This window comes from Hypanus sabinus, unplaced genomic scaffold (assembly GCF_030144855.1).
Source record: "Hypanus sabinus isolate sHypSab1 unplaced genomic scaffold, sHypSab1.hap1 scaffold_233, whole genome shotgun sequence".
Taxonomy (NCBI): Eukaryota; Metazoa; Chordata; class Chondrichthyes; order Myliobatiformes; family Dasyatidae; genus Hypanus; species Hypanus sabinus.
In genome coordinates this window covers 126499-147378 of record NW_026780444.1, presented here as the reverse complement: position 1 = coordinate 147378, position 20880 = coordinate 126499, and the positions used below count along the sequence as shown (strand labels likewise).

Genomic DNA, 20880 nt, shown 5'->3' with positions numbered 1-20880 from the left:
GAGGAAGGGGGATGGGGGAGAAAGATCCCACAGGAGGAAGGGGGATGTTGCAAAGAGACCCCACAGGAGGAAGCGGGATGGGGAAGAGAGATCCCACAAGAGGAAGGGGGATGGGGAAAATAGATCCCCCAGGAGAAAGGGGGATGGGGAAGACAGATCCCCCAGGAGGAAGGAGGATGGGGAAGAGAGACCCAACAGGAGGAAGGGGAATGGGGAAGAGAGATCCCACAGGAGGAAGAGGGATGGGGAAGAGAGATCTCACAGGAGGAAGGGGGATGCAGAATAGAGACCCCAAAGGAGGAAGGGGGATGGGGGAGAGAGACTCCATAGGAGGAAGGGGGATGGGGGAAAGAGATCCCACAGGAGGAAGGGGGATGGTGAAGAGAGACCCCACAGGAGGAAAGGGGATGGGGAAGAGAGATCCCACAGGACGAAGAGGGATGGGGAAGAGAGATCCCACAGGAGGAAGGGGGACGGGGAGGAGAGATCCCACAGGAGGAAGGGGGACGGGGAAGAGAGTTCCCACAGGAGGTAGGTGGACGGGGAAGAGAGATCCCACAGGAGAATCGGGATGCAGAAGAGAGAGCCCACAGGAGAAAGGGGGATGGGGTAGAGAGACCCCACAGGAGGAAGGGGGATGGTGAAGAGAGACCCCACAGGAGGAAAGGGGATGGGGAAGAGAGATCCCACAGGACGAAGAGGGATGGGGAAGAGAGATCCCACAGGAGGAAGGGGGATGGGGGAAAGAGATCCCACAGGAGGAAGGGGGATGGTGAAGAGAGACCCCACAGGAGGAAAGGGGATGGGGAAGAGAGATCCCACAGGACGAAGAGGGATGGGGAAGAGAGATCCCACAGGAGGAAGGGGGATGGGGGAAAGAGATCCCACAGGAGGAAGGGGGATGGTGAAGAGAGACCCCACAGGAGGAAAGGGGATGGGGAAGAGAGATCCCACAGGACGAAGAGGGATGGGGAAGAGAGATCCCACAGGAGGAAGGGGGACGGGGAGGAGAGATCCCACAGGAGGAAGGGGGATGTTGCAAAGAGACCCCACAGGAGGAAGCGGGATGGGGAAGAGAGATCCCACAAGAGGAAGGGGGATGGGGAAAATAGATCCCCCAGGAGAAAGGGGGATGGGGAAGACAGATCCCCCAGGAGGAAGGAGGATGGGGAAGAGAGACCCAACAGGAGGAAGGGGAATGGGGAAGAGAGATCCCACAGGAGGAAGAGGGATGGGGAAGAGAGATCTCACAGGAGGAAGGGGGATGCAGAATAGAGACCCCAAAGGAGGAAGGGGGATGGGGGAGAGAGACTCCATAGGAGGAAGGGGGATGGGGGAAAGAGATCCCACAGGAGGAAGGGGGATGGTGAAGAGAGACCCCACAGGAGGAAAGGGGATGGGGAAGAGAGATCCCACAGGACGAAGAGGGATGGGGAAGAGAGATCCCACAGGAGGAAGGGGGATGGGGAAAATAGATCCCCCAGGAGAAAGGGGGATGGGGAAGACAGATCCCCCAGGAGGAAGGAGGATGGGGAAGAGAGACCCAACAGGAGGAAGGGGAATGGGGAAGAGAGATCCCACAGGAGGAAGAGGGATGGGGAAGAGAGATCCCACAGGACGAAGAGGGATGGGGAAGAGAGATCCCACAGGAGGAAGGGGGACGGGGAGGAGAGATCCCACAGGAGGAAGGGGGACGGGGAAGAGAGTTCCCACAGGAGGTAGGTGGACGGGGAAGAGAGATCCCACAGGAGAATCGGGATGCAGAAGAGAGAGCCCACAGGAGAAAGGGGGATGGGGTAGAGAGACCCCACAGGAGGAAGGGGATGGGGAAGAGAGACCCCACAGGAGGAAGGGGGATGGGGAAGAGAGAGCCCACAGGAGGAAGGGAGATGGGGAAGAGAGATCCCACAGGAGGAAGGGGATGGGGAAGAGAGACCCCACAGGAGGAAGGGGAATGGGGAAGAGAGAGCCCACAGTACGGGGAGATGGGGAAGAGAGATCCCACAGGAGGAAGGAAGATGGGGAAGAGAGACCCCACAGGAGGAAGAGGGATGCGAAAGATAGACCCCACCGGAACAAGTTGGACGTGGAAGTGAGACCCCACAGGAGGAAGGGGGATGGGGAAGAGAGATCCCATAGGAGGATGGGGAAGAGAGATCCCTCAGGAGGAAGGGGTATGGGGAAGTGAGATCCCACAAGAGGATGGGGGATGGGGAAGAGAGAACCCACAGGCGGAAAGGGGTTGGGGAAGAGAGATCCCACAGGATGAAGGGGAATGGGGAACGGAGATCCCACAGGAGGAAGAGGGTTGTGAAAGAGAGATCCCACAGGAGGAAGGGGGATGGGGAAGAGAGATCCCAGAGCAGGATGGGGGATGGGGAAGAGAGATCCCACAGGAGGAAGGGGATGGGGAGGGGAGATCCCACAGGAGGAAGGGGGATGGGGAAGTGAGGTCCCACAGGAAAAAGGGGGATGGTGAAGAGAGATCACACAGGAGGAAGGGGGATGTGGAAGAGTTAATCCAGAGAAGGAAGGGGATGGGGAAGAGAGGTCCTCCAGGAGGAAGGGGATGGGGAAGAGAGATCCCACAGGAGGAAGTGGGATGGGGAAGAGAGATCCCACAGGAGGAAGGGGGATGTGGAAGAGTTACCCCACAGAAGGAAGGGGATGGGGAAGAGAGGTCCTGCAGGAGGAAGGGGAATGGGGAAGAGAGTTCCCACAGGAGGAAGGGGGATGGGGAAGAGAGACCCCACAGGAGGAAGTGGGATGGGGAAGAGAGGTCCTACAGGAGGAAGGGGATGGGGAAGAGTGATCCCAGAGAAGGAAGGGAGATGGGGAAGAGAGATGCCTCAGGAGGAAGCAGATTTGGAAGAGAGCTCCCATTACAGGAAGGGGGATGGGGAAGAGAGATCCCACAGGAGGAAGTGGGATGGGGAAGAGAGATCCCACAGGAGGAAGCGGGATGTGGAAGAGTTATCCCAGAGTAGGAAGGGGATGGGGAAGAGAGGTCCTACAGGAGGAAGGGGATGGGGAAGCGTGATCCCAGAGAAGGAAGGGTGATGGGGAAGAGAGATGCCTCAGGAGGAAGCAGATTTGGAAGAGAGCTCCCATTACAGGAAGGGGGTTGGGGAGAGAGATGTCACAGGTGGAAGGGGATGAGAATGAGAGATCCCTAAGGAGGAAGGGGGGTGGATAAGAGAGATCCCACAGGAGTAAAGTGATGGGGAAGAGAGATCCCACAGGAAGAAGTGGGATGCGGAATAGAGATCCCAGATAAGGAAGGGAGATGGGTAAGAGAGGTCTCACAGCAGTAAGGAGGATGGGGAACAGAGATCCTGCAGGAATAAGGGGGATAGCGAAGAGATTTCCCCCAGGAGGAAGGGAGATGGGAGAGAGACATACCACCAGAGGAAAGTGGATGGGGAAGATATAAACCACAGGAGGAAGGTGGACTGTGGAGAGAAATCCCTGAGAAGGAGGAGGGATGGGGATCGGAGGTCCTACAGGACGAAGGGGGATGTGGAAGAGAGATCCCACAGGAGGAAGGGGGATGGGGAAGAGAGATCCCAGAGCAGGATGGGGAATGGGGAAGAGAGATCCCAGAGGAGGAAGGGTGATGAGGAAGATACATCCCAGATAAGGAAGGAAGTTGGGTAAGTGTGATCCCACAGTTATAAGGGGGATGGTGAAGAGATATCACACAGGTGGAAGGGAGATGGGCAAGAGAGATCTCACAGGAGTAAGGGGGATGGGGAACAGAGATCCTACAGGAATAAGGGGGATAGTGAAGAGATTTCTCCCAGGAGGAAGGGAGATGGGAGAGAGAGATACCACCAGAGGAATGGGGATGGGGAGGAGAGTTCCCACAGCAGAATGGGGGACTGGGTAGAGAACCCAAAGGAGGAAGTGGGTTAGCGAAGAGAGTTCCCCAGGAGGAAGGGAGATGGGAGACAGATATACCACCGGTAGAAAGTGGATGGGGAAGAGATAAACCACAGGAGGAAGGGGGATGGGGAAGAGAGGTCGTACAGGAGGAAGGGGGATGGGGAAGAGAGATCCCACAGGAGGAAGGGGGATGGGGAGGAGAGATCCCACAGGAGGAAGGGGGATGGGGAAGAGAGATCCCACAGGAGGAAGGGGATGGGGAAGAGAGGTCGTACAGGAGGAAGGGGGATGGGGAAGAGAGATCTCACAGGAGGAAGTGGGATGGGGAGGAGAGATCCCACAGGAGGAAGGGGGATGGGGAAGAGAGATCCCACAGGAGGGATGGGGAAGAGAGGTCGTACAGGAGGAAGGGGGATGGGGAAGAGAGATCTCACAGGAGGAAGTGGGATGGAGAAGAGAGATCCCACAGGAGGAAGGGGGATGTGGAACAGTTACCCCACAGAAGGAAGGGGATGGGGAAGAGAGGTCCTACAGGAGGAAGGGGAATGGGGAAGAGAGATCCCACAGGAGGAAGGGGGATGGGGAAGAGAGATCCCACAGGAGGAAGCGGGATGTGGAAGAGTTATCCCAGAGTAGGAAGGGGATGGGGAAGAGAGGTCCTACAGGAGGAAGGGGATGGGGAAGAGTGATCCCAGAGAAGGAAGGGAGATGGGGAAGAGAGATGCCTCAGGGTGAAGCGGATTTGGAAGAGAGCTCCCGTTACAGGAAGGGGGGTGGGGAGAGAGATGTCACAGGTGGAAGGGGATGAGAAAGAGAGATCCCTAAGTAGGAAGGGGGTGGATAAGAGAGATCCCACAGGAGTAAAGTGATGGGGAAGAGAGATCCCACAGGAGGAAGTGGGATGCGGAATAGAGATCCCAGATAAGGAAGGGAGATGGGTAAGAGAGGTCTCACAGCAGTAAGGAGGATGGGGAACAGAGATCCTGCAGGAATAAGGGGGATAGCGAAGAGATTTCCCCCAGGAGGAAGGGAGATGGGAGAGAGACATATCACCAGAAGAAAGTGGATGGGGAAGATATAAACCACAGGAGGAAGGAGGACTGTGGAGAGAAATCCCTGAGAAGGAGGAGGGATGGGGATCGGAGGTCTTACTGGAGGAAGGGGGATGTGGAAGAGAGATCCCACAGGAGGAAAGGGGATGGTGAAGAGAGACCCCACAGGAGGAAGGGGAATGGGGAAGAGAGACCCCACAGGAGGAAGGGGGATGGGGAACAGAGATCCCACAGGAGGAAGGGGGATGGGGAAGAGAGATCCCAGAGCAGGATGGGGGATGGGGAAGAGAGATCCCACAGGAGGAAGGGGGTGGGGAGGGGAGATCCCACAGGAGGAAGGGGGATGGGGAAGTGATGTCCCACAGGAATAAGGGGGATGGTGAAGAGAGATCCCACAGGAGGAAGTGGGATGTGGAAGAGTTAATCCAGAGAAGGACGGGGATGGGGAAGAGAGGTCCTCCACGAGGAAGGGGATGGGGAAGAGAGATCCCACAGGAGGAAGGGGGATGTGGAAGAGTTAATCCAGAGAAGGAAGGGGATGGGGAAGAGAGGTCCTCCAGGAGGAAGGGGATGGGGAAGAGAGATCCCACAGGAGGAAAGGGGATGGTGAAGAGAGACCCCACAGGAGGACGGGGATGGGGAAGAGAGGTCCTCCAGGAGGAAGGGGATGGGGAAGAGAGATCCCACAGGAGGAAAGGGGATGGTGAAGAGAGACCCCACAGGAGGAAAGGGAATGGGGAAGAGAGACCCCACAGGAGGAAGGGGGATGGGGAACAGAGATCCCACAGGAGTAAGGGGGATGGGGAAGAGAGATCCCAGAGCAGGATGGGGGATGGGGAAGAGAGATCCCACAGGAGGAAGGGGATGGGGAGGGGAGATCCCACAGGAGGAAGGGGGATGGGGAAGTGATGTCCCACAGGAATAAGGGGAATGGTGAAGAGAGATCCCACAGGAGGAAGTGGGATGGGGAAGAGAGATCCCACAGGAGGAAGGGGGATGTGGAAGAGTTAATCCAGAGAAGGAAGGGGATGGGGAAGAGAGGTCCTACTGGAGGAAGGGGAATGGGGAAGAGAGATCCCACAGGAGGAAGGGGGATGGGGAAGAAAGGTCCTCCAGGAGAAAGGGGATGGGGAAGAGAGATCCCACAGGAGGAAGTGGGATGGGGAAGAGAGATCCCACAGGAGGAAGGGGGATGTGGAAGAGTTACCCCACAGAAGGAAGGGGATGGGGAAGAGAGGTCCTACTGGAGGAAGGGGAATGGGGAAGAGAGATCCCACAGGAGGAAGGGGGATGGGGAAGAGAGATCTCACAGGAGGAAGTGGGATGGAGAAGAGAGATCCCACAGGATGAAGGGAATGGGGAAGAGAGATCCCACAGGAGGAAGGGGATGGGGAAGAGAGGTCGTACAGGAGGAAGGGGGATGGGGAAGAGAGATCTCACAGGAGGAAGTGGGATGGAGAAGAGAGATCCCACAGGAGGAAGGGGGATGTGGAAGAGTTACCCCACAGAAGGAAGGGGATGGGGAAGAGAGGTCCTACAGGAGGAAGGGGAATGGGGAAGAGAGATCCCACAGGAGGAAGGGGGATGGGGAAGAGAGATCCCACAGGAGGAAGTGGGATGGGGAATAGAGATCCCACAGGAGGAAGCGGGATGTGGAAGAGTTATCCCAGAGTAGGAAGGGGATGGGGAAGAGAGGTCCTACAGGAGGAAGGGGATGGGGAAGAGTGATCCCAGAGAAGGAAGGGAGATGGGGAAGAGAGATGCCTCAGGAGGAAGCGGATTTGGAAGAGAGCTCCCGTTACAGGAAGGGGGGTGGGGAGAGAGATGTCACAGGTGGAAGGGGATGAGAAAGAGAGATCCCTAAGGAGGAAGGGGGGTGGATAAGAGAGATCCCACAGGAGTAAAGTGATGGGGAAGAGAGATCCCACAGGAGGAAGTGGGATGCGGAATAGAGATCCCAGATAAGGAAGGGAGATGGGTAAGAGAGGTCTCACAGCAGTAAGGAGGATGGGGAAGATACATCCCAGATAAGGAAGGAAGTTGGGTAAGTGTGATTCCACAGTTATAAGGGGGATGGTGAAGAGATATCACACAGGAGGAAGGGAGATGGGCAAGAGAGATCGCACAGGAGTAAGGGGGATGGGGAACAGAGATCCTACAGGAATAAGGGGGATAGTGAAGAGATTTCTCCCAGGAGGAAGGGAGATGGGAGAGAGAGATACCACCAGAGGAATGGGGATGGGGAGGAGAGTTCCCACAGCAGAATGGGGGACTGGGTAGAGAACCCAAAGGAGGAAGTGGGTTAGCGAAGAGAGTTCCCCAGGAGGAAGGGAGATGGGAGACAGATATACCACCGGTGGAAAGTGGATGGGGAAGTGATAAACCACAGGAGGAAGGGGGATGGGGAAGAGAGGTCGTACAGGAGGAAGGGGGATGGGGAAGAGAGATCCCACAGGAGGAAGGGGGATGGGGAGGAGAGATCCCACAGGAGGAAGGGGGATGGGGAAGAGAGATCCCACAGGAGGAAGGGGATGGGGAAGAGAGATCGTACAGGAGGAAGGGGGATGGGGAAGAGAGATCTCACGGGAGGAAGTGGGATGGAGAAGAGAGATCCCACAGGAGGAAGGGGGATGTGGAAGAGTTAATCCAGAGAAGGAAGGGGATGGGGAAGAGAGGTCCTACTGGAGGAAGGGGAATGGGGAAGAGAGATCCCACAGGAGGAAGGGGGATGGGGAAGAAAGGTCCTCCAGGAGAAAGGGGATGGGGAAGAGAGATCCCACAGGAGGAAGTGGGATGGGGAAGAGAGATCCCACAGGAGGAAGGGGGATGTGGAAGAGTTACCCCACAGAAGGAAGGGGATGGGGAAGAGAGGTCCTACTGGAGGAAGGGGAATGGGGAAGAGAGATCCCACAGGAGGAAGGGGGATGGGGAAGAGAGATCTCACAGGAGGAAGTGGGATGGAGAAGAGAGATCCCACAGGATGAAGGGAATGGGGAAGAGAGATCCCACAGGAGGAAGGGGATGGGGAAGAGAGGTCGTACAGGAGGAAGGGGGATGGGGAAGAGAGATCTCACAGGAGGAAGTGGGATGGAGAAGAGAGATCCCACAGGAGGAAGGGGGATGTGGAAGAGTTACCCCACAGAAGGAAGGGGATGGGGAAGAGAGGTCCTACAGGAGGAAGGGGAATGGGGAAGAGAGATCCCACAGGAGGAAGGGGGATGGGGAAGAGAGATCCCACAGGAGGAAGTGGGATGGGGAATAGAGATCCCACAGGAGGAAGCGGGATGTGGAAGAGTTATCCCAGAGTAGGAAGGGGATGGGGAAGAGAGGTCCTACAGGAGGAAGGGGATGGGGAAGAGTGATCCCAGAGAAGGAAGGGAGATGGGGAAGAGAGATGCCTCAGGAGGAAGCGGATTTGGAAGAGAGCTCCCGTTACAGGAAGGGGGGTGGGGAGAGAGATGTCACAGGTGGAAGGGGATGAGAAAGAGAGATCCCTAAGGAGGAAGGGGGGTGGATAAGAGAGATCCCACAGGAGTAAAGTGATGGGGAAGAGAGATCCCACAGGAGGAAGTGGGATGCGGAATAGAGATCCCAGATAAGGAAGGGAGATGGGTAAGAGAGGTCTCACAGCAGTAAGGAGGATGGGGAAGATACATCCCAGATAAGGAAGGAAGATGGGTAAGTGTGATTCCACAGTTATAAGGGGGATGGTGAAGAGATATCACACAGGAGGAAGGGAGATGGGCAAGAGAGATCGCACAGGAGTAAGGGGGATGGGGAACAGAGATCCTACAGGAATAAGGGGGATAGTGAAGAGATTTCTCCCAGGAGGAAGGGAGATGGGAGAGAGAGATACCACCAGAGGAATGGGGATGGGGAGGAGAGTTCCCACAGCAGAATGGGGGACTGGGTAGAGAACCCAAAGGAGGAAGTGGGTTAGCGAAGAGAGTTCCCCAGGAGGAAGGGAGATGGGAGACAGATATACCACCGGTGGAAAGTGGATGGGGAAGTGATAAACCACAGGAGGAAGGGGGATGGGGAAGAGAGGTCGTACAGGAGGAAGGGGGATGGGGAAGAGAGATCCCACAGGAGGAAGGGGGATGGGGAGGAGAGATCCCACAGGAGGAAGGGGGATGGGGAAGAGAGATCCCACAGGAGGAAGGGGATGGGGAAGAGAGATCGTACAGGAGGAAGGGGGATGGGGAAGAGAGATCTCACGGGAGGAAGTGGGATGGAGAAGAGAGATCCCACAGGAGGAAGGGGGATGGGGAGGAGAGATCCCACAGGAGGAAGGGAATGGGGAAGTGAGATCCTACAGGAGGAAGGGGGATGGGGAAGAGAGATCTCACAGGAGGAAGTGGGATGGAGAAGAGAGATCCCACAGGAGGAAGGGGGATGGGGAGGAGAGATCCCACAAGAGGAAGGGATTGGCGAAGTGAGATCCTACAGGAATAAGGGGGATAGCGAAGAGATTTCCCCCAGGAGGAAGGGAGATGGGAGAGAGAGATACCACCGGCGAAAAGTGGATGGGGAAGATATAAACCACAGGACGAATGTGGACTGTGGAGAGAAATCCCTGAGAAGGAGGAGGGATGGGGAAGGAAGGTCCTACAGGAGGAAGGGGGATTGGGAAGAGAGATCCCACAGGAATAAGAGCATTGGGAAGAGAGATCCCACAGGAGGAAGGGGGGTGGTGTAGAGATCCCCCAGGAGGAAGGTGGATGGGCAACAGAGATCCCAGTGGAGGAAGGGCGATGAGTAAGATACATCCCAGATAAGGAATGGAGATGGGTAAGAGAGATCCCACAGCTATAAGGGGGATCGGGAAGAGAGGTCCCACAACAGGAAGGGGGATGGGGAAGAGAGATCCCACAGAATAAGGTGGAAGGGGAATGTGAGATCCCACAGCTATAAGGGGGATCGGGAAGAGAGATCCTACAACAGAAAGGGGAATGGGAAGAAGGATCCCACAGGAGGAAGGGGGATGTGGGTGAGAGATCCCAGAGAAGGGATGGAGATGGGGAAGTGATATCCCACAGTAGGAAGACTGATGTGGAAGAGAGATCCCACTATAGGAAGGGGGCTGGGGATCTCGATAGGAGAATCCACTGGAGGAAGGGGGATGGGGGAGAGAAATGCCAGAGAAGGAGTAGGTTTGGGGATGAGAGATCCTACAGGAGGAAGGGGATGGGGAAGAGAGATCCCACAGGAACAAGGGGGATGTGGAAAAGATATCCCAGATAAGGAAGGGAGATGGGTAAGAAAGATCCCACAGGAATAAGGGGGATGGGGAAGAGAGATCCCACAGGAGGATTGGGGATGGGGAAGAGAGATCCCACAGAGGGAAGGGGGATGGTGTAGAGAGAACCCACAGAGGAAGGGGGTGGGAGAGAGAGATACCACCGGAGGAAGGGGGATGGGGAAGAGAGATCCCAGAGCAGGATGGGGGATGGGCAAGCAAGATCCCACAGGAGGAAGGGGATGGGGAAGAGAGATCCTACAGGAGGAAGGGGGATGGGCAAGAGAGATCCCACAGGAGGAAGGGGATGGGGAAGAGATCCCACAGGAGGAAGGGGATGGGGAAGAGAGATCCCAGAGGAGGAAGGGTGATGAGGAAGATACATCCCAGATAAGGAAGGAAGATGGGTAAGTTTGATCCCACAGTTATAAGGGGGATGGTGAAGAGAGATCACACAGGAGGAAGGGAGATGTAAGAGAGATCTCACAGGAGTAAGGGGGATGGGGAACAGAGATCCTACAGGAATAAGGGGGATAGTGAAGAGATTTCCCCCAGGAGGAAGGGAGATGGAAGGAGAGATACCACCAGAGGAAAGTGGATGGGGAAGATATAAACCACATGAGGAAGATGGACTGTGGAGAAAAATCCCTGAGAAGGAGGAGGGATGGGGATGGGAGGTCCTATAGGAGGAAGGGGGATGGGGAAGAGAGATCCCACAGGAATAAGGGCATTGGGAAGAGAGATCCCACAGGAGGAAGTGGGATTGGGGAGAGATCCCACAGGAGGAAGGGGATGGGGAAGGGAGATCCCACAGGAGGAAGCGGGATGGGGAAGAGATCCCACAGGAGGAAGTGGATTGGGAAGGGAGCTCCCGCAGGAGGAAGGGGGATGGGCAAGAGAGATCCCAGAGGAGGAAGTGTGATGAGGAAGATACATCCCAGATAAGGAAGGGAGATGGGTAAGAGAGATCCCACAGTTATAAGGGGGATGGTGAAGAGAGATCACACAGGAGGAAGGGGGATGGGGAAGAGAGATCCCACAGGAATAAGGGGGATGGTGAAGAGAGATCACATAGGAGGAAGACTGATGTGGAAGAGAGATCCCACAGTAGGAAGGGGGATGGTGAAGAGTTATCCCGTAGGAGGAAGCAGGATGCGGAAGAGAGATCCCACTGGAGAAAGTGGGCTGGGGATATAGATAAGAGAATCCACGAGAGGAAGGGAGATGTGGGTGAGAAATGGCAGAGAAGGAGGTGGATTGGGGATGAGAGATCCTACAGGAGGAAGGGGGATGGGGAAGAGAGATCCCACAGGAGGAAGGGTTATGGCGAAGAGAGTGTTCCCAGGGGAGGAAGTGGGATGTGGAAGTGATATCCCAGATAAGGAAGGGAGATGGGTAAAGAAGATCCCACAGGAATAATGGGGATGGGGAAGAGAGATCTCCCAGGAGGAAGTGGGATGGAGAAGAGAGATCCCACAGGAGGAAGGGTGATGGGGAAGTGAGGTCCCACAGGAATAAGGGGGATGGTGAAGAGAGATCACACAGGAGGAAGACTGATGTGGAAGAGAGATCCCACAGTAAGAAGGGGAATGCTGAAGAGTTATCCCATTGGAGGAAGAAGGATGCGGAAGAGATATCGCACAGCAGAAAGTGGGCTGGGGATCTAGATAAGAGAATCCACAAGAGGAAGGGGGATGGGGGAGAGAAATGCCAGAGAAGAAGGAGGTTTGGGGATGAGAGATCCTACATTAGGAAGGGGGATGGGGAAGAGAGATCCCACAGGAGGAAGGGGGATGGAGAAGAGAGATCGCAGAGGAAGAAGGGGGATGGGGAACAGAGATCCCACAGGAGGAAGGGTTATGGGGAAGTGAGGTCCTACATGAGAAAGGGGGATGGGGAGGAGAGATCCCACAGGAGGAAGGGAATGGGGAAGTGAGATCCTGCAGGAATAAGGGGGATAGCGAAGAGATTTCCCCCAGGAAGGGAGATGGGAGAGAGAGATACCACCGGCGAAAAGTGGATGGGGAAGATATAAACCACAGGACGAAGGTGGACTGTGGAGAGAAATCCCTGAGAAGGTGGAGGGATGGGGAAGGAAGGTCCTACAGGAGGAAGGGGGTGGTTAAGAGATTCCACAAGAGGAAGGGGATGGGGAAGAGAGCTCCTGCAGGAGGAAGGGGTATGGCGAAGAGAGTGTTCCCAGATTAGGAAGGGGGATGTGGAAGAGATATCCCAGATAAGGAAGGGAGATGGGTAAGAGAGATCCCACAGTAATAATGGGGATGGGGAAGAGAGATCACACAGGAGGAAATGGGAATGGGAAGAGGGATCCCACAGGAGGTAGGGGGATGTGGGTGAGAGATCCCAGTGAAGGGATGGAGATGGGGAAGTGATATCCCACAGTAGGAAGACTGATGTGGAAGAGAGATCCCACTGTCGGAAGGGGGCTGGGGATCTCGATAAGAGAATCCACAGGAGGAAGGGGGATGGGGGAGAGAAATGCCAGAGAAGGAGTAGTTTTGGGGATGAGAGATCCTACAGGAGGAAGGGGATGGGGAAGAGAGATCCCACAGGAGGAAGGGGGATGGGGAAGAGATCCCAGAGGAGGAAGGGGGATGGGGAAGAGAGATCGCAGAGGAACTAGGGGGATAGGGAAGAGAGATCCCACAGGAGGAAGGGGTATGACGAAGAGAGTGTTCCCAGATTAGGAAGGGGGATGGGTAAGAAAGATCCCACAGGAGGATTGGGGATGGGGAAGAGGGATCCCACAGAGGGAAGGGGGATGGTGTAGAGAGAACCCACCGGAGGAAGGGGGGTGGGAGAGAGAAATACCACCGGAGGATGGGGGATGGGGAATAGAGATCCCAGAGCAGGATGGAGGATGTGGAAGAGAGATCCCACAGGAGGAATGGGGATGGGCAAGCAAGATCCCACAGGAGGAAGGGGATGGGGAAGAGAGATCCTACAGGAGGAAGGGGGATGGGCAAGAGAGATCCCACAGGAGGAAGGGGATTGGCAAGAGAGATCCCACAGGAGGGAGGGGTTGGAGGAGAGATCCCACAGGAGGATGCCGGATAGCGAAGGGATATCGCACAGGACGAAGGGGGATGGTGAAGAGTTATCCCGTAGGAGGAAGCAGGATGCGGAAGAGAGATCCCACTGGAGAAAGTGGGCTGGGGATCTAGATAAGAGAATCCACAAGAGGAAGGGAGATGGGGGTGAGAAATGGCAGAGAAGGAGGTGGATTGGGGATGAGAGATCCTACAGGAGGAAGGGGGATGGGGAAGAGAGATCCCACAGGAGGAAGGGGGATGGAGAAGAGAGATCTCAGAGGAAGAAGGGAGATGGGTAAAGAAGATCCCACAGGAATAATGGGGATGGGGAAGAGAGATCTCACAGGAGGAAGTGGGATGGAGAAGAGAGATCCCACAGGAGGAAGGGTGATGGGGAAGTGAGGTCCTACATGAGAAAGGGGGATGGGGAGGAGAGATCCCACAGGAGGAAGGGAATGGGGAAGTGAGATCCTACAGGAATAAGGGGGATAGCGAAGAGATTTCCCCCAGGAAGGGAGATGGGAGAGAGAGATACCACCGGCGAAAAGTGGATGGGGAAGATATAAACCACAGGACGAAGGTGGACTGTGGAGAGAAATCCCTGAGAAGGTGGAGGGATGGGGAAGGAGAGATCCCACAGGAGGAAGGGGGTGGTTAAGAGATTCCACAAGAGGAAGGGAATGGGGAAGAGAGCTCCTGCAGGAGGAAGGGGTATGGCGAAGAGAGTGTTCCCAGATTAGGAAGGGGGATGTGGAAGAGATATCCCAGATAAGGAAGGGAGATGGGTAAGAGAGATCCCACAGTTATAAGGGGGATCGGGAAGAGAGATCCCACAGGAGGAAGGGGGATGGGGAAGAGAGATCCCACAGAATAAGGTGGATGGTGAAGAGAGATCACACAGGAGGAAATGGGAATGGGAAGAGGGATCCCACAGGAGGAAGGGGGATGTGGGTGAGAGATCCCAGTGAAGGGATGGAGATGGGGAAGTGATATCCCACAGTAGGAAGACTGATGTGGAAGAGAGATCCCACTGTTGGAAGGGGGCTGGGGATCTCGATAAGAGAATCCACAGGAGGAAGGGGGATGGGGGAGAGAAATGCCAGAGAAGGAGTAGGTTTGGGGATGAGAGATCCTACAGGAGGAATGGGATGGGGAAGAGAGATCCCACAGGAGGAAGGGGGATGGGGAAGAGATCCCAGAGGAGGAAGGGGGATGGGGAAGAGAGATCGCAGAGGAACTAGGGGGATAGGGAAGAGAGATCCCACAGGAGGAAGTGGTATGGCGAAGAGAGTGTTCCCAGATTAGGAAGGGGGATGGGTAAGAAAGATCCCACAGGAGGATTGGGGATGGGGAAGAGGGATCCCACAGAGGGAAGGGGGATGGTGTAGAGAGAACCCACAGGAGGAAGCGGGGTGGGAGAGAGAAATACCACCGGAGGATGGGGGATGGGGAATAGAGATCCCAGAGCAGGATGGAGGATGTGGAAGAGAGATCCCACAGGAGGAATGGGGATGGGCAAGCAAGATCCCACAGGAGGAAGGGGATGGGGAAGAGAGATCCTACAGGAGGAAGGGGGATGGGCAAGAGAGATCCCACAGGAGGAAGGGGATTGGGAAGAGAGTTTCCACAGGAGGAAGGGGAAAGGGGAAGAGAGTTCCCAGAGGAGGAATGGGGATGGGCAAGAGAGATCCCACAGGAGGATGCCGGATAGGGAAGGGATATCGCACAGGACGAAGGGGGATGTAGAAGCGAGATCCCACCGGTGGATTGCTACCCGTGCCATGTGCTACTGAGGCTAGAAGTAGGAAGATAATGCAGCTAAATACATGGCTGAGGGGATGGTGCATGAGGGAGGGGTTCATGTTTCTGGACAATTCGGCTTTCTTCCAGGGGATGTGGGGCCTGTTTGAATTGGATAGTTTACACCTGAACTGGAGGGGACTAACATCCTTGCCGGTAGGTGAGCAAGTTCTGCTCCGGGGGTTTTATACTAGATCACAGTGGGACGGGAACCAGATTGTTAGATTAGATCGTGAGGTGGAGGAGGATAAGGGTCATGCGAGGACTGCTTGTATAGACAGATATCAATGAATCGTATGTGATAGAAATGTTCTCAGTTGCATCTATTTCAATGCAAGGAGTATTGTGTGTAAGGCAGATGAGTTTCGGTTGTGGATTGGCACATGATGATTTCGACATTATTGCTATTAGTAAGACTTGGTTGCAGGAGGGGCAGGACTAATAACTACATAACCATATAGCAATTACAGCATGATAACAGCCCATTTCGGCCCTTCTAGTCCGTGCCGAACGCATTTTCTTACCCAGTCCCACTGACCCGCACTCAGCCCATAACCCTCCATTCCTTTCCTGTCCATATACCTATCCAATTTTACTTTAAATGACAATACTGAACCTGCCTCTACCACTTCTACTGGAAGATCCACACAGCTACCACTCTCTGAGTAAAGAAATTCCCGCTTGTGTTACCCTGAAACGTTTGCCCCCTAACTCTCAACTCATGTCCTCTTGTTTGAATCTCCCCTATTCTCAATGGAAAGAGCCTATCCACGTCAACTCTATCTACCCCCCTCATAATTTGAAATACCTCTTTCAAGTCCCCTCTGAACCTTCTAAGCTCCAAAGTATAAAGACCTAACTTGTTCAATCTTTCCCTGTAACTTAGGTGCTGAAACCCAGGTAACATTCAATTAAATCGTCACTATACTTTCTCTATTTTGTTGATATCTTTCCTATAATTCAGCGACCAGAACTGTACACAGTATTCCAAATTCGGCCTTACCAATGCCTTGTACAATTTTAACATTACATCTCAACTCCTATACTCAATTCCCTGGTTTACGAAGGCCAGCATACCTAAAGTTTTCTTCACCACCCTATCCACATGAGATTCAACCTTCTGGGAACTATGCACCATTATTCCTGGATCACTCAGTTCTACTGCAATCTTCAATGCCCTATAATTTACCATGTATGTCCTATTTGGATTATTCCTACTAAAATGTAGCACCTCACACTTATCAGCATTAATCTCCATCTGTCATCTTTAAGCCCACTCTTCTAAGTGACCTAAATATCTCTGCAGAGTTATTAAACCTTCTTCAATATCCACAACACCACCTACCTTAGTATCATCTGCATACTTACTAACCCAATTTACCACCCCATCATCCAGATCATTAATGTATATGACAAACAACATTGGACCCAATACAGATCCCTCAGGCACACCACTAGTCACCGGCCTCCAACCTGACAAACTGTTATCCACCACTACTCTCTGGCATCTCCCATGTAGCCACTGTTGAATCCATTTTACTAATTCAATATTAATACCTAACGATTGAATCGTCTTGACTAAACTTTTGTGCAGAACCTTGTCAAAGGCCTTGCTGAAGTCCATATAGACAATATCCACTGCTTGACCCTCGTCAAATTTCCTCGTAACCCCTTAAAAAAATTCAATCAGATTTGTCAAACATGACCTTCCACGCACAAATCCATGTTGACTGTTCTTAATCAGACCCTGTCTATCCAGATAATTATATATACCATCTCTAAGAATACTTTCCATTAATTTACCAACCACTGATGTCAAACTGACAGGCCTTTAATTGCTAGGTTTACTCTTAGAACCCGTTTTAAACAATGGAACCACGTGAGCAATACGCCAATCCTCCGGCACCATCCCTGTTTCTAATGAAATTTGAAATATTTCTGTCAGAGCCCCTGCTATTTCTGCACTAACCTCCCTCATGGTCTTAGGGAATATCCTGTCAGGATCCGGAGAATTATCCACTTTTATATTTTTTTAAAGGGCCAGCTTCATGTTCCGTTGTTTCAGAGGTGATGGGGGTAGGGATGAAAGGGGAAGGAGTGGCATGACGATTCACGGAGAATAGCACAGCTGTGGGTAGATGGAGGGATTGTCTACAGAGGCCATATGGGTGGAGCTGAGGAACGGGAAATGTGTGAGCACACTAATAGGGTTGTATAATAGACCGCCCAATAGTCAGAGAGAATTGGAGGAGCAAATCTGTAGATAGGTAGTACATCAATATAAGAAACAGAAAGTTGTAATCGTTAGGGGATTTTAACTTTCCACATATTGACGGGGTCTCCCACTCTGAGAAAGGGTTAGATGGTGTGGAGTTTGTCAAATGTGTTCAGGAAAGTTTTCTAAATCAATATGTTGAGGTATCAACGAGAGAGGGTGCAGTACCTGATCTCCTATTACGGACCCAGACAGGTCAGGTGACAGAAGTATGTGTAGGTGAACATTTTGGGTCCAGTGACCATAATGTCATTAATTTCAAGATAATTATGGATAAGGATAGGACTGGTCCACCAGTTAAGGTTCTGAATTGGAGAAGGGCCAATTTTGTGGAAATGAGAGAGGATCTGAGAAGAGTGAATTGGGATAAGTTGTTTTCTGGCAAGGATGTGTTCAGTAAGTGGAACGCCTTCAAGGGTGAAATTTTGAGAGTGCAGAGTTTGCATGTTCCTGCCAGGATTAAAGGCAAAGTTAACAGGCAGAGGGAACCTTGGTTTTCAAGGGATATTGGCGATCTGCTTAAGTAGGTGTTTAGCAGCTATAGGAAACAAGGAACAAATGAGGTACTTGAAGAGTATAGAAAATGTAAGCAAATACTAAAGAAGGAAATCAGGAAGGCAAAAAGAAGACATGAGGTTGCTTTGGCAGATAATGCTAAGGTAAACCCGAAGGGTTTCTACAAGTATATTGACAGTAAAAGGATTTTAAGGATAAAATTGGTCCCCTAGAAGATCAGAGTGGTCATCTATGTTGGAGCCTCACGAGATGGGGGAGTTCTTAAACAGTTTTTTTGCGTCAGTGTTTACTCAGGAAACTGCCATAGCGGATATGGAATTAAGGGAAACAAACAGTAGTGTCATGGAACATATAGAGTTTAAAGAGGAGGAGCTGCTTGCTGCCTTACAGCGAATAAAGGTAGATAAATCCCCCAAAAGGTTGTATCCATGGATTTAAAATATCCTCTGCCAGGGGTGCGGTGCCGGAGGATTGGTGGGTAGCTCATGTTGTTCCGTTGTTTGAAAAAGGCTCCAAATGTACACCAGGTAATTACAGACCAGTGAGCCTGACATCAGTACTAGGTAAATTATCAGAAGTTGTTCTGAGAGATCGGATATACAAGGATTTGGACAGCCAAGGGCTGATTAACGATAGTCAACATGGCTTTGTATGTGGTAGATTGTGTTTAATGAATCCTGTAGTGTTTTTCGAGGAGGTTACCAAGAATGCATATGAAGGAAAGGCTGTGGATGTTGTCTACATGGACTTTTGTAAGGCCTCTGACAAGGTCCCACGTAATAAGTTAGTTCAAAATGTTCAGACACTAGGTATCCATGGAGAGGTTGTAAACTGGATTTGAAATTGGCTGTGTCAGAGAAGACAGAGAGTGGTAGTGGATGATTGTTTCACAGACTGGTGGTGTGTCTCAGGGATCTGTGCTGGGACCATTGTTGTTTGTTGTCTGTATCAATGATCTAGATGATAATGTGATAAATTGGATCAGCAGGTTTGTGGATGACACTAAGATAGAGGTGTTGTGGACAGCGAGGAAGGCTTTCAAAGCTTGCAGAGGGATCTGGACCAACTGGAAAAATGAGCCAAAAAATGGCAGATGGAATTTATGACGTATGACATTTAACAATATAACAATCACAGCACGGAAACAGGCCATCTCAGCCTTTCTGGTCTGTGCCGAATGCTTACTCTCACCTAGCCCCACCTACCTGCACTCAGCCAATAACCCCCCATTCCATTCCTTTCCTGTCCATATACCTATCCATTTTTTTTTTTAAATGGCAAAATTGAACCTGCCTCTACCACATCGACTGGAAGCTCATTCCACATAGCTACCACTCTCTGAGTAAAGAAGTTCTCCCTTGTGTTACCCCTAAACTTTTGCCCTTTCACTCTCAACTCATTCCCTCTTGTTCGATTCTCCCCTACTCTGAATGGAAAAAGACTATCTACATCAACTCTATCTATCCCCCTCATAATTTTAAATACCTCTTTCAAGTCCCCCCTCATCCTTCTATGCTCCGAAGAATAAAGACCTAACTTGTTCAATCTTTCCCTGTAACGTAGGTGCTGAAACCCAGGTAACATTCTGGTAAATTTATTCTATACTCTCTCTGTTTTGTTGACATCTTTCCTATAATTAGGTGACCAGAACTGTACACAATACTCCAAATTTGGTATTAACAATGCCTTGTACAATTTTAACATTACATCCCAACTCTTATACTCAATGCTCTGATTTATAAAGACCAGCATACCAAAAGTTTTCTGCACCACCCTATCCACATGAGATTCAACCTTCTGGGAACTATGCACCATTATTCCTGGATCACTGTTCTACTGCATTCCTCAGTGCCCTACCATTTACTATATATGTCCTTTTTGGATTATTCCTACCAAAATGTATCACCTCACACATATCAACATTAAACTCCATATACCATCTTTCAGCCCACTCTTCGCAGTGGCCTAAATCTTTGAACAACAAGATTTGAAAACCTTCATTATCCACAACGTCAACTATCTGAGTATTATCTGCATATTTCCTAATCCAATTTACCATTCCTTCATCCAGAACATTAATGTATATGACAAACAACATTGGACCCAGTACAGATCCCTGAGGCACACCACTATTCACCACTTTAATACAGAAATGTGTGAGGTGTTGCATTTCGGAAGGACAAATCAAGGTAAGACATACACAGAAACTGGTAGGGCAATGAGGAGTGCGGAGGGTCAAAGGGATCTGGGAGTTCAGATACATAATTCCCTGAAAGTGGCGTCACAGGTGGACAGGGTTGTAAAGAAGGCTTTTGGCATCCTAGCATTCATAACTCAAAGTACTGAGTATAGGAGTTGGAATGTTATGTTGAGGTTGTATAGGACATCGGTAAGGCCAAATCTGGAGTATTCTGTGCAGTTCTGGTCACTGAACTATAGGAAGGATATCAGTAAGATTGAAAGAGTGCAGAGAAGATTTACTAGGATGTTGCCGGGTCTTCAGGAGTTGAGTTACAAGGAAAGATTGAACAGGTTAGGACTTTATTCCTTGGAGCATAGAAGAATGCGGGAATATTTCAAAGCGGTTTACAAAACTCTGAGGGGTATAGACAGAGTAAATGTGAATAGGCTCTTTCCACATAGATTAGGTGAGATAAATTACAAGAGGACTTGGCTTCGGGGTGAAAGGAGAAAGGTATCGGGGGAAATTCTTCACTGAGAATGTGGTGAGAGTGTGGAACGAGCTGCCATCTGATGTAGAAAATGTGGACTCACTCTTAAGCTTTAAGAATAAATTGGATAGATACATGGATGGGAGAGGTCTGGAAGGTTATAGACTGGGTTCAGGTCAATGGGACAAGTGGAATAAAGTTTCAGCACAGAGCAGAAGGGCCGAATGGCTTGTTTTCTGTGTGCTGGTGTTTTATGATTTTATGATTCTATGAAGGGGTGTGGGGAGGAGAGTTCACTCAGGCGGGAAGATGCGGAAGGGATATCCCACAGAAGGATGTGGGAAGGGGAAGAGAGATCCCACAGGAGGAAAGGGGAGGGGGAAAAGCA

At 51.9% G+C, this 20880-nt stretch overlaps 1 protein-coding gene across 2 annotated transcripts in view; it reads right to left on the bottom strand.

Annotated features, from left to right (window-relative positions):
* The window catches only part of LOC132387902 (NACHT, LRR and PYD domains-containing protein 12-like), a 66107-nt gene that overhangs the window by 7830 nt on the left and 37397 nt on the right, over positions 1-20880 (bottom strand). The gene's annotated exons all lie outside the window — the stretch shown is intronic.